Source organism: Ptychodera flava, chromosome 9 (assembly GCF_041260155.1).
Source record: "Ptychodera flava strain L36383 chromosome 9, AS_Pfla_20210202, whole genome shotgun sequence".
NCBI lineage: Eukaryota > Metazoa > Hemichordata > Enteropneusta > Ptychoderidae > Ptychodera > Ptychodera flava.
Window position 1 is genome coordinate 36,103,889 of NC_091936.1, and position 12,533 is coordinate 36,116,421.

General features: G+C 40.2%; 1 protein-coding gene and 1 long non-coding RNA gene across 3 annotated transcripts in view; one reads left to right on the forward strand and one right to left on the reverse strand.

The window, feature by feature from the left end:
- LOC139140850 (uncharacterized) overlaps positions 1 to 12,533 on the reverse strand; it is a 54,201-nt gene that overhangs the window by 6,334 nt on the left and 35,334 nt on the right. The window lies entirely within an intron of this gene.
- The window catches only part of LOC139140849 (twist-related protein 2-like), a 59,699-nt gene continuing 57,631 nt past the window's right edge, over positions 10,466 to 12,533 (forward strand). The window contains exon 1 of one of the 2 annotated variants that reach the window (XM_070710298.1): positions 10,466 to 11,079. The gene's annotated coding sequence lies outside the window, so the exon portion shown is untranslated. The remainder of the gene's footprint in view (positions 11,080 to 12,533) is intronic. The other variant, XM_070710299.1, reaches the window with a different exon arrangement.

A 12,533-nucleotide genomic window follows, 5' to 3' on the forward strand; every position in this document is an offset into this window, starting at 1 on the left:
CAATTTCCAACTTGTACTTCCACTAAACTCAAGAATTGCTACCTAAAGTAGAACATTTGATGCTGACGTATTATTCAGGATTGCCGCAATCATATTGCTTTTTGCAGCACAACATTTTCTTAAATGTAACTTTGTAGAAGTTGTATAAAAACTTTTTCAATTGTTTTATTGATGACAGAAGCACGCGCTCTTTCTCTCTCTCCGTCCGTCTGTCTGGCCTCTCTTTCTCTCTCTCTCTCTCTCTCTCTCTCTCTCTCTCTCTCTCTCTCTCTCTCTCTCTTCTCTCTCTCTCTCTCTTCTCTCTCTCTCTCTCTCTCTCTCTCTCTCTCTCTCTCTCTCTCTCTCTCTCTCTCTCTCTCTCAGGATTCAACTCTATAGTTATCTTTTAATGAGGAATTGAATGAGCATCGCAAATAAAGTTATTGTTAATTCAGGTTTGGACGCAGGATTGAAAGTTCGAAGTCTCGAAATGCACAGAAATACATGAAAAAGTATAAAACATTCCATTTTACATTAACGTGTCACTACAGAGTGCATGTGATGGGAAACGAATACCATGATCTGTTCATTCAAGTTAATGTATTCATACGGTCCTGGCATAAATTGCCCGCTTTTCTGACATGGTCTCTATGCTGACGAAAAATTTTGGTTGTCCATTGAGGTTATCAATAGTTGAACTATGTCCCCTCGTTGTCCAAATCTGAATTATATTTCTGACAATATTGATGAATATCACTCATCCCTGCCTGTCCTGTATACAGTAGCTGTGAACGGAGCACCGTCTCTCTAACTTTGGAAAATACTGCTAACACTCTGGATCACTAAGCCAAAACCAAGCATGTCAAGTGAAGGCACTCGAACCTAGAATTATACAATATAAATATGATCTAGTACAAGGTTAAGCAGTGGCTGTTATATGAGAAAATTATCAGCCCGTCATGGGGAAAACTGTCAATAATAATTGCGAAGCGATCGGCACATCCAAAGTGTAGTACGTCTACACAGAAAATCGCACACGAGTTAGGCACTCTCAACACTCAATTACAAACAACTTGCTTTGATGTGCAAGGTTAACTCGGTACAAAATTTTCTGTCCATTTCTTACTAAACCTGAATACTTACGGGAGAGAGAGAGAGAGAGAGAGAGAGAGAGAGAGAGAGAGAGAGAGAGAGAGAGAGAGAGAGAGAGAGAGAGAGAGAGAGAGACTATTATTCAGTGTAGCAGTGATTTGTGGATGTCAGAACGAATACAAATCTCAAACAACGTTTCCTACTTTTCCGAAAACGGTAGGAATAAACTGGCTATTCCTTTTGAATTCGTCCAATATCACAAACGGGAATGTCAACTTTTTGTTAGGTGTGCAAATTGTGTTCCAATTTCAGACAAGAAAAATAGGCGCTTGTGCACTGACACTTCTCAGATTTCAGAACTAAAAATAGTTGCAAAGGTGTCATCGAGAGATCACCGGAAACCCTATTTTTGAACATTTCAGGAATGCTACTCGTTTGGAAATGAATAGTTGCACATCGCGACGAGGGCAACGACGAAGACTTGGCCCGTTCCAGGTTCCTTGGAGCCCGACCAGCGTGAGAAAGTTGTGGAAATTACTTCGACTAATTCAAAGCGTGTGCCATTCCTGACTGGCGAATGACGGCGATCTATTCCAGGGAAAGGAATCCGACCACCTGAGTTCATACATCATCGCGAGATGTGCCACAAACAAGACAACGTCATGACGTTTCCCACCGATCCCCATGAGGGCGCTTTGTTAAATCAAGAAAATAACGTTGTAGATGAAAACCAAACAAAAACAGGATCGCTTAATATGAATTGGCCACAATGTTAAGTGCATTAAAAGGGGTTGACTGTATAGTCTTACAGACATTATGGAATTCTATCTTAGATGCACTTATGGTTCGGTAGAGCTTGCTAATTCTGCTTATTTCCGCAGCAATTTCACATTTTTATGAGAAAACCTGAAATAATTGACAGCTGACATACAGTAGCTGTTCTGTATATGTCAGTTCTGGTTGACTTTGTTTCGACTGACAACTTCAATGATGCATTCATTTTTAACAAAATCAGACATCGCTATGAATAATTGGCTTGCGAGGATAGTCAGGGCAAAAACTGCTATTTCGCTAGAATTTTGTATAACAAGGCATAAACGCACTCATATACCCATGCAAATTCGGGAACACAAATAATATCTTACATGTGTATGAAATCGCGATCAAACAAATATTACGAGCAAGTTCATCATGTAAAAGTTAATTTTCACCTTATCGCTGTTTGTTTTACCATGTCTCATATTTGAGAGAGAAATGTAAAGATTCCAGAAAAAAAAACTAAATTTCCAACATTTCCAGATGCTCTCTCAAGCATTAAGTTCCGTGACAGTATTTTCTAGCAAACTAAATACCTCGAATAAATTACAAATATATGTTCGGGAAAAGTTGAAAATTACGCGATGTTTTGTGTAAAATGGTTATGATAGAGAATCTCAGGTCTAGCATTTGTTTTTTTGTTTTTTTTTAATTCAAAGGTTTATCGATATCCAGTTGTGCAAAAGGGGTTTATTCGAACTTTTTGTCGGTGACAGACAATGAAAGAGTATATTCATGGGCGTGCTCATTCCCCGGGATTGAAGGTCCCTGCACTTGTACTACACTACGCTGCAACAGCGGTGTAGTCTGTCGCCTGATGGCGCCCTACAAACCCCGCTCGAAAAGTTTACAGTAACCAAGCCCGGGATTACAAACATCACCCTGGTGATTGTGAATCGAACATTGTGTATATCCAACAAAGTGGTCTGAGGACAAACAAGTTAGGCCATCAGTTATTATGGCTTTTTTTGCTCCGGGTCAGGCTATCTGTGTTAGCTCAACTTAAAATAATGGAACGCCTATTATCTAGGATTCTACGGAATAGCGCTGATTGATATCATGTGATAGGTCCTCTTGACGTTCCGCCATCGCTAGGCGGCGATATTTGAAAAAATATTCAACACAGACTGCAGGCCACGCTGACAAAGAACGGACCTTCGCCAATGCCAAGCATTTAAAGAATGTTATCAGATATTTACACTCAGTACCCGCTATTGGAGTTCCTGTTTCAAATAGTCATCTGTAATTTGGGAAACTCAATTTCATATAATTTCAAATTAGTGACGTAGTGATTGATAATCACTTTGATTCCTCTATTTATTTACTATTAATATTTATTTGTTTGTTTGTTTGTTTGTTTTCCGCTTCACAGGCGAAAGTTAAGATATAGACAATGTCAAGAATTATCATGTCAGGAGTAGCTGGCTGATTTTGTCCAAACTGATACCAGTATCTGCAATTTATAAAGTTAAAACCTTGATTAAGTACTCTTCCAACCAGCTGTCTTGCCCCCTAAGAAAATTCCTGCCTAACTGTGACTTCAGAATCTCAGACATACTCCAGCTGAGAATGGAAAGCCAAACTTGCAGAAAACCAAAAAATTGAGAACATATTGCCAATTTAAAAGCCTATCAGAACCAGACAGATACTTATTGTCGCATTGTAGCTGGAATTGTATTCAATCGTTTGCTTGTTTTCGATAAACTACGATAGGAATACTTACTCTCATAAGAAATTAATGAACCGAATTTTTGTAAGTTTAATAATCTCATGAGTAAATCAGATTCAGAAATAATATTTGATACTTATCAATTTGTATTCAAAGCCTTCAAACCTTAATGAAGACTATTACTTCACAATTGTAAGATTTTTCTTTTTTGCATCCTACTTTCTTCTAATTATTGAACTTTACCCTGTAACCCCTTTCATAATTGGCCGGAGGCCTTGGAATGCAACAAGTGTGCACACAGAGTGCAGCAACCGTGCGTTATGGTGTTATTTTTTCATCCAACATTGATCGTATATATTACCATGCCCTTTCCATTGCGTTTTAATTGGTCGAGCTGAACCGTGTGACTGCCCGCAAATACACAGTAATGGTTTGTTTTCATGCCCGTGAATATGAATAATGTCGTAAACATAGTAACTTTACGGCTAAAACGAAAATCGTGATTTGTACAAAGATCATAATCAATCACAAAATAAAATGGAGCATTTGTTGGCCAAGTTTAGACGCTTTTAAAAAAAAATCTCCGGATTTGCAAAAGTTTTGCAGCGCGCACTACTCACTGACAGGTTCTGGGGCCCCGTTGTCGTTCGCAAGGGAAATTTTCGTAAATTTTGACGATTTTTCGGGGTTCGTTGATAATATAATTGAAATAACAGACTCCGCTCTGAACATTAACGTTTCTTTATGGGCGCGGGCTCAAGGAAAGCCAAATTAACGGGCTCGGCAAGCCTCGCCCGTTAATTTTTGGCTTTCCTCTCGCCCTTGCCCACAAATAAACGTTAATGGTCAGCGCGTCGCCTGTTATTTCTATAATATCTGCCGACAGTTTTTCTCAAGAAAGATATAATTTTCAACTTAATACTTAGGCCAACACAATACCCCAGGTGAAATCTTGTTTGAAGCTATAGGATTTTATATCTCGATTACTCAGAACAGTGGTTCCATGTCAAAGGTGACCCTAGAAATATTTTGAATATTAACATTTATGAGAAAGTAATGTTAGGCCGAACAAGAAATAAATGTGCTGTTCCGATAACCCGACCTACCCTATTTTTTACCTGCCGACCCTAAACTTTTTAGAGCTACGTAAACACGGAAGTAAAAAAACGAAAGTAAAAACCCGTAAAATCAGGCGTTCGTTACCTGGCATTTGATTTTTGCTTGAACGAGGATGTCTTTTATGTTTTTTTCCTTTTATATATGTACGATACATTTTTCTGGAAATGTTGTGGTCAGTATTTGACCGCCCTGAAACCCTGAAAAATAAAAAATATTTTGGAAAAAAATTCCTGCCGACCTACTTACCCTGTTTTTGAAAACCATGCTATCGGAACATCACAATGTATTTTATTTATTTTTTTGCCTTAGAACGTTAAAATTTTTGCGAACGTGTCGGAATTTGAATCATCATCTTTAGCAAAAAAAGCATTTTATTCAATCATCATATTTCAACAAATAATGCTGATGACATCGTCTAGTATTTTCTTTTATATATCCTGAGAGAAAATTTTACAGTAATTTTTCAAACCGAGTGCTTTACAGACTTTTTTCTCTTTTTTGCTTTGCTTTTTTCCGTTTTTTTTTTGTTTTGTTTGTATTTCACGAAATATATCTACTTGATTTAACATGATTTGATTCATGAAGGCTCGAAGTAGTAAAAAGGGGGAGTGGCAGTGACACACCGTGAAAATTTGTCCACAGTTTAGTTCCATAGTGTTTCACTTTCACGCGGAAGAGGGCGCAGTTTATCCTACCACATTGTGACATTTTGATTGGTGCGGTTTGCTATCAGCTGAATGAATGCCGTGCTTTGGACTTTTATTCTAATTTCTGAACGCGCGGTAAAATAGTGTTTGACCATGAGGTGCCTGCATCATGTGTATCACGATGAGTTACATAGTGTTAACGAATGCTTCATCAAACTTTTTTCAGGGCAGTGAAAGTCCCAAAGACGTGTTAATCCACAGTGTCACGTGAACAGTTGTACCAGATTGCTCTAACATGGTAAGAGTAGTCGACCAAAGAGAGACGTAATTGAATGAAAGAAGAACATGGTTTGTTGGGACGTGCGCTACTGGCTCACAATGTAGTATTACGAGTTATGAGATGTTGATAGTTTTGCTGTGATCCTTCTATAGTCATTTACGAGAAGAGTAGTGTAGTGTAGTGTAGTGTAGTGTAGTGTAGTGTAGTGTAGTGTGGTGTGGTGTGGTGTGGTGTGGTGTGGTGTGGTGTGGTGAGGTGTAGTGTAGTGTAGTGTAGTGTAGTGTAGTGTAGTGTAGTGTAGTGTAGTGTAGTGTAGTGCAGTGCAGTGCAGTGCAGTGCAGTGCACCGCACCGCAGTGCAGTGTAGTATAGTGTAGTGTAGTGCAGTGCAGTGCAGCGCAGCGCATTGTAGTGTATTGTAGTGCAGTGTAGTGTAGTGTAGTGTAGTGTAGTGTAGTGTAGTGTAGTGTAGTGTAGTGTAGTGTAGTGTAGTGTAGTGCATTGCAGTGCAGCGCAGCGCATTGTAGTGTAGTGTAGTGCAGTGTAGTGTAGTGTAGTGTAGTGCAGTGCAGCGCAGCGCATTGTAGTGTATTGTAGTGCAGTGTACTGTAGTGTAGTGTAGTGTAGTGTAGTGTAATGCATTGCAGTGCAGCGCAGCGCATTGTAGTGTAGTGTAGTGCAGTGCAGTGCAGTGCAGTGCAGCGCACCGCAGTGCAGTGTAGTGTAGTGTAGTGTAGTGTAGTGTAGTGTAGTGTAGTGTAGTGTAGTGTAGTGTAGTGTAGTGTAGTGTAGTGTAGTAATCTGTAGTGCTCGACGTTTAATAGTGAACTTGAGGAGATTAGCTTTGGTCGTACTAGAAAGGTGTGGAATCAGATGTTCTCCGAGGCCTGAGCTTTTGTAGACAAGTAATACAGTCTGTTTGTTAGTGTTAGTGGGTGTTATTGGATTTGCTTTTAAAAACGTTCGAGTTTTACGAACTGCACAAAAAACTGAGATCAATCAATCAATCAATCAAAAGCATTTATATAGCGCCAAACAGTCTATTGCGAGGCAATGTTCTAAAGGCGCTGAACAAGAACACAAAAACCAAAAAGCTCTCTCAAGAGATGCGATTTCAAGCCCTTTTTAAAGGTTATCGACGTATGCGACTGCTGAAGTTCCAACGGAAGGCTGTTCCACAAATTATGCTAGCGATGGTATCGGTGTCAGGCTTCTTGATGGCTGCACACGATTGCAACCGCAAAGTTTACAGTATGAATGAAGCACAGGCAAACCAGCTACGGATAACAATTGTCTGACAGGGAAAAATTGGTGAACTCCAGTTAACAATATTGAAAGTCATTTCTTCATTTTTCTTTTTCCCCAGGCTTGCGCAATGGACTTTGAACTCGATCAGAGCCAGCTAGTCTTAAGCGCAGAAAAGCTAACATAACCAAGAACAGGGGAGTCCTATACATCGGGCGATAAAACGACCACAGTGCCATGGGAAAAGTTTGGCCTCCAACAATTAACCACGGTAAAACGTGATCATGTTGTTTTGAGAGGACCGATTTTACGTGGCATCGAACCGTTAAGAGCGCTTCGCCACATTGTTTCCTTTCAAAATATCAAAGAGGGGTCACTGGCCGACGAGATTTTGAATGTGTGGCATTAAAAGTTATGATGTTAGAGTACGTCAAGACATAATCGTAATTGCTCAACGTTATAACTTGAGCTCACGTAATTATTAAAAAACATTACGAGCATGTCCTCTATTTCTCTTTGCGTGTTATTTCGGAAAATGCACCACGCCATGATGCAGAAATGGGTTTTGAACAGACAATAGGTAGACTGTAGAGGGATACAAAGTTTGTAACGACACATGAAAGTACTGTACGGGAGTTGACCCCCCCCCCCCCCGGTAAAGGGTCACAAAGGGTCACCGCTGTGATTTTTCAAGATTGCGATGGGGAAAAAACGAGAAACAAACACGGCTAAATTTGCATATAGATTAAGTTTGGAAATCGAAGATACTGATCGAGTAAAATTTTGCCGCCTTATCTTTTTTCGTTTATAGACAGAAATTGACGTCTGACCAGCCAAAATTCCAGAACTGCACCCTGAAACTCGGAAGGATTCACAAACAGTCCCGTGATTAACCTGATGTTGTAGAATTGCAAAGTGTTTTTTTTATTCTCTTATCACAGTCGAAATTCATACGAAGTTCCATTTTTATTGCAGGGGACAACTGATGACTCTCACTGTAACAGAAATGTTATTTTAAAAAATTAGAGACAAACGTCGATGAGCTATTAAATCCGTTCACAGTCAGCAAGTTGTTGTCCATTAAAGATTTAAGATTTCAAACGGACAGACAGGCCGAATCTTAGCGATAAGATCGATATCTTAGGAGCGATATTTTTTCTTTTGCTATTCGTATCGGCAGATTATCAACTTTTAAGAAAACCAGATCATAAGCTATCGTCGTGCAACGTACAAGAAGCAAAACATCATGCGAAATGAGAATTCCGACCCTCAAATTATTCTTTTTCCGAAGACTGACGGCCGTTTATGTACAGATTTTGATTTTGTCAGCCATGTTGACACATCTTTTTTCAACTTTTGACACGTTTCACAATGCCCAGGTGACTGATACACATTGATTGGCAAGACATTCTTCAGAAACTAAACTGCCCACACGGTTTCGATACTCATTCGTAACGCAAGGGCGAAGCGCCGTGTCCCTCAAAACCCACAGTATTGTTTGCACGTGTCAGCGTCGCTGTTTGCCATCTCGTCTTTGATATTTTGCACCTGTGTTGTGAAACACCTGTGATATATAATGACAGAGAAGTCAAGTTGACGGCTTTAATTCCTGTCAACTCCGAACGTTGAACAAGCCGAACCGGTTACCAGCCGAACCATAGCAACTCCTGACATTTGAATCGAAGTACAGATAGAAGGCAGACGACCAAAAAATGGACGTCGCTATTTACGCGCCAAAACAGAAGTGACTTGGTAGAGGGTAAACCGAGCAGTACATTCCGACATGCGGGCCAGTAGTAAGCGCGGCCAGGGAACAACTGCAATTCACTTTAAAGCAGAGTGGATATAAAGAGAGTTTTCATCGGCGATTTTTGAAATTTTTCACGAATGATTGCTTTCCCAGGGATACCTCACATCAAGGGGAGAACAGACTCACCATAACTCATTCTGTGACAATCGCAATCAGTTTGCACTCTAACCTTTAGACATCACATCTGCAAACTAGGGGATTAAAGTCTTACATGAAATCAGTTAGAAACATCCAAATCAGTGTTCCTTGGCGTTTTATCGGTAATTCAGAACCCTCTCCTCATCAGAATCCCCCCGAAAGCAATTCTTATCTTGAACGCACGAATCAAATATTAACCCTTTGAGTGCCGATTTTTTTTGCCACCAAAATTTGAGTGCTACATTTTACCAATTTTTATGAATTTTTCTGTATTTTTTGGTAATTTTGTACCAAATGGACGTAAAATTTCATTGGCTACAGTTTCTTATCAAAATTTTGGCAAAAATCTGAAAAAGGTTGACTAGAGTACATTTTGTAAGGGTGACAAAATTGACTTTGGCGCTCAAAGGTTAACGATAACTGTAACGTCGATGCATGCACTCTGCCGCCCGTCTAGTCGTCTGTTGCAACCTTTATTCTGTGAAGTCTTCATTTTATTTTGTAAATCATAATTTTTTGTATTTTTTAAAATTCTTTACAAACTTTATTCTTTGTATTTTCTATCATAATGATGTAATTCGACAGGCTGAATAATTGAAGGCGCCCACCCCAATGTCTAGTTCTCCCTCTAAGTGTTTAAAGTGCTCGACTGCACTTTATCAATCTTCTGTCTCAATTGAAATTATTATCAACTGAACAAACTTCCTAATAGATAAATCTGATAGTAAACTAGGGCTTTTTTTCAGACAGCCGTCTCGATATCGATGGTTCGATTTAGGCACGGTCACTCCCAAAAGTAGAGGGACGTGCAGTTTTGGTTGAGGGACCGTGGTGAAACGTTCTCAGAGGTTCCGGGGAAACAGTGATGTTTGAATTCCGTCCGCTTTTCCTTAAATAATTGACAGGCGGGAAAGTAAACGGTTCTTATCGTATCACAAAGCCCTCGAGAGCTCGCCTGTTGACCCTTCAATCCGCGAGCTCCATATTCTATTCATCTCGCGTCCACGATTCACACAACGGAGCCCGGGCCGCCCGTAAGTCTGTCGCATCGACGCGTGACTTAGCGAGCGCAAGGCAAGGGCAAGTCAGCCCAGTCGAGACAAGACCCCTAATCGTAACGTGTCTCGTGTATTTTTGTTGCGTTCGAAGAAAGTTTAGATCGGGGAAATCTTCAAGTTTTTTTGCTCGAGACGTGCGTCCAGTTGTTGACGATACTGGGGGGATTGGCCAGCAATCGGCCGAAGGTGTAAGAATGCACACACCCCACCACACTTGAGTAATTGTTCGTAAATATTGTTTTGTTTATTCTCTATCGACAATGTTTGCTCAGGTGTGCACCCAAAAGCCTGAAGTTACCGGCAAATAGATTGCGCGGAAACTATCGCAGGTGACAAACTATTTTTCTCGCCACTTGAAAAACAGAGTTTCACTTTTTCGCGAGGTCACATGCAATATATATATGATATAAAGCATTGATATTTCTAATAATCTTGAGTCCAATTATCAATTTAAACGTGAGGTTTCGGTGAAGCTTGTCTGAAAAAAAGTGGAACGTGGTATTGCGGTGTTTCTCAAAATGCCATAAACTCTTAAATGGCTAACATGTGTGGCTTCCCGATGCAAGCGTTTCGTCAACATTGCACGGGCTACAATTAGAAACTTCGATATTTTGCCACGCGCGTCGTCGATCTGTGAAATCTCAGAGGCTCTGTCTAGGATTTTCAGCGTTCAGGTCTGTTTTTTTCGCAAGCGGATAAGATCAAACATGTGCGCTTGAGAGTCCATTTTCAGGGCAGGTTACATGGGTGCTGATCGCTATTTTGACTCCTTTTTCAGGCCTGGCGCAGTTTCCGAGGTCGGAAAGAAATGTCCGTTTCTCTCAGGATAGCGCACCAGAATATATTGCCTTGATTGGAGAGATGTCGCGGCATTTTCAACACTTGGCCAGATTCATTATCAGGGTTTATTAATATCATCAAGTAGAAGGGATTAGCTTCAATGGTATGTCTAGCATTGTACAGGACTCTTATCTAACCGTGTACCGTTTCAAAAGTGTAAACATCGTCGGCGGAGATTGGCGGAGTCTATCAATATCTCAATGCGGCGGCAGACTCTTCAGCCTGCCAAGGAGGGGGGCCATTCAGGTTCCCTCCCTACTCGAATGGGGACCACGAGATGCATGCCCGAGGCATGAATTACGGATACGGTAATTAAGACATCAAGGCGTCCTCTTCAACCTCGTCTCTCCGTCGATAGGACCACCTCGTCATACCGTTGGCACCAAGGTAGGATGTTTATGAAGTTCAATTTTTTTCTCCTATCTCTCTAGTATTATTTACCAAAGCATTCACGTCGGCTGCATTGACTGGCCATGCCCATGCATTTACACTGGAATCGATGCCGGTGTTGTTCCGCGCTGGTTGTGTTTTTGCGCGCAGACAGGCACACAACTGTGCCTGTGTATCGCCACGGAGGTCCTGAAGAGAGACAGGTTTCGTTGGCGGCGAAATATGTTGTGATGTGTCATTGCCACATTAGTATTGTCCAACTCACCCGATTCCGTCGAGATACTGCCGTAAGCTTAGGTAACATTACGACTTTTCATTTTGTAAGTTCATCAGACGAGCTTTAAGTCATTTTTTGCAAAATAATTTAGGCTGAAAATTTGTAGTAAACTCCCATGCAGCTCGTCAGTAGACGCACAAGTCGGGTATCGCACTTATGAGGAAAATACAAAAACCAGCGACGAACTACAACTCAATGTCCAGGGTTTCCCCATACAATATATCAACATTGTTAACGTAGTCGAAGCGTGGTAAACCTGTCATGGTATGTAATTGAAAACGCTCAGAATCGCAAACCGCTGTTATCTTTTCCTTAAAATCTGTTAATGTTTGGTGAAAACTTGAAGACCGTTTCGTTTAAGTTCATTCAAGGAAGGACTTTGAGAAACCTTAAAACCCACGTTCAACAGTCTTCGACTTCAGGTGCAATGCTTCATGTGGTTGGGCACCTCGGTATTCAATATCGTTTCTAGTCCGCTAAGTGGAAAATATACAGAAATGAATCTAAAATGACGTCACGCAACACCAACGTTGTCTAATTTGAGTATTATATTCAAAAAAAGTGTAGTCTTTCATAGGGGAAATTTACCTTGCAAGCTTGGCCGTACATAGTCGTCCGCTGTTCCTCCTTCGAATCAATATCCATATTTTGTTTGGCAAACGCTATATTTAGCGTTGAAGAGTATACACAAGTATTTATGGGCACTTTTATGATGAAGGATGACGTCATTGCCATGGTAATAATAATTTTTCATTTTCTCATTCGTCACATCCTAATCAAGCACACTTACAAAAATACAGAGAAAAAAGAACAAAAATTAAAAGGTGGAAATATTAAAGGAGAGAAAGAAACATTTAAGACCCATTCGATCCGAATATTGATGAAATTTTACCCAAAGCAAGTCATGTTTACGAAATGACGTCGACATATGGATTGCAGCCACCTCGTGTTCGAGTAAAATATCATTGAATTGTTTCATCAGATGCATAAATTAGCGATGAGTCAGTACTTGACGCAGCCACTGGAAATGTTGCAATGGTATTAAGAAGATAAAATCATGCAATTATTATAATTCCTATTTTGTTACAAATTTACTAAATTTATTACAACATTAACATGCAAAATCAAATCTACTGAACGGTAAATCTGCATAGCAAATAAATAAATCACATAT